This window comes from Elephantulus edwardii, unplaced genomic scaffold (assembly GCF_000299155.1).
Source record: "Elephantulus edwardii isolate Elephantulus edwardi_28Jun2011 unplaced genomic scaffold, EleEdw1.0 scaffold00009, whole genome shotgun sequence".
Lineage (NCBI taxonomy): Eukaryota > Metazoa > Chordata > Mammalia > Macroscelidea > Macroscelididae > Elephantulus > Elephantulus edwardii.
The window spans coordinates 20,448,456-20,449,953 of NW_006399759.1; positions in this window are offsets into that span (position 1 = coordinate 20,448,456).

Genomic DNA, 1,498 nt, shown 5'->3' on the forward strand with positions numbered 1-1,498 from the left:
ATTTTTTTTTAACAGAACAGGAACTGGACTTGTAAACTAGATATAGAAAGAAAAAAAACAATATTATTCAAAGACTGGTCCAGTCTATTATGAAGCCATTGGTGAAAAGTACTGCCTTAGTAATCTTATTGATTATAAATCCTTAGAATAAACACATTTTAGTATTTTAGAATAAACTCAATTGCCATGTGTTATTTTGTGTGTGTGTGTGTGTGTGTGTGTGTGTGTGTAAAATACTTCTCACCGAGATGTAACTCATCACATAGAATAACTAGCCTTTTACCTATGGATCTCACTATCTACAGCTCTGTAATCACATTGACTTATTATTTTGCTTTTGAAGTATGCATAAAAATAGCCTTATAAGAAAATCAGCAAGTAAAAATATTTCAGGTGTTTTGCTTAAGCACTGAAAAAGTTTAAAGGTTAGCCTTATGTGTTTTAGCTACTGATGTTATTTATGTGGCAATTATTTAATAACTGCTGTTATTTAAGTGACAATTCAACATCATATAAAAAAATACATAGTTAGGCTATTCATTAAATATACCTAAATTATGTGGAGATATGCCCCACCTTTCACTTTAGATTCATTCAGTGACCTAGAAATTGCCATCATATTCCCTTTTGCCATGTTCATGTAGTTATTAAACAGTTTCCCAGAAAGGCCATGAAGAGGCTGAGTCTGCGGATCTTGATTTCCTCTACCTTCCATTTACACTACATCTGGTTGCCAGAGTGTACTTTCAAAAGAGCTAGTCTTGTCATTCACCTGTTCAATAATCTTTGATGTCTACCAGGTGTCTCTAAAATAAAGCCCAAATTTCTTAACTTGGTGTTCAAATCCCTCTGGTCTGGCCCTAATTCATCTCCCAGTTCATGTCCCACTGTCTCATAATCCAGTCACTTCAGACAAGTTCCCTGTTCCCAGATCCCACATGCCCATATGCCTTCAGAGTTCTTGGTGCTTTTCAGACATTTTCACACTTGTAAATATTTACTGAATTATTTCCCCCTACTAGAATGCAAGTTATATGAGAGAGGATTATGTTTTCCTCTTTATTGTGTATTCACAGGATTTTGCAGCGTATCTCTAGATAAGGTAGATGCTTTGAAACATCTGTGACTTGACAGACCCTCCCTATGTGTTGGTTGTTTTTTTTTTTTATTCCACTGGCAATGTATCTTTAGGTTCAAATTCGAATCAACTCATTCCTAATGAGTTAGAGCTGATTTATAGTGAACCCTTCAGCAGGTTTTCAGAGGCTGAAATTCCTATGGGAGGATATTAGTCATCTTTCTCTCATGGAGCTGCTGGTGGATTTAAATCACCAGAAAGACACCACCTTTTTGGATTGGTGTCCATACAGACTAGGCCATCAGAACTACCTGTCTTTAATTTATCACTTAATACATCCTCTGACTGTCTGATTGGCCTACTTCTACTTTTGAACTTAAGGATGGAGAATGGAGAGTATTTCTATTTATTTCAGTCTTC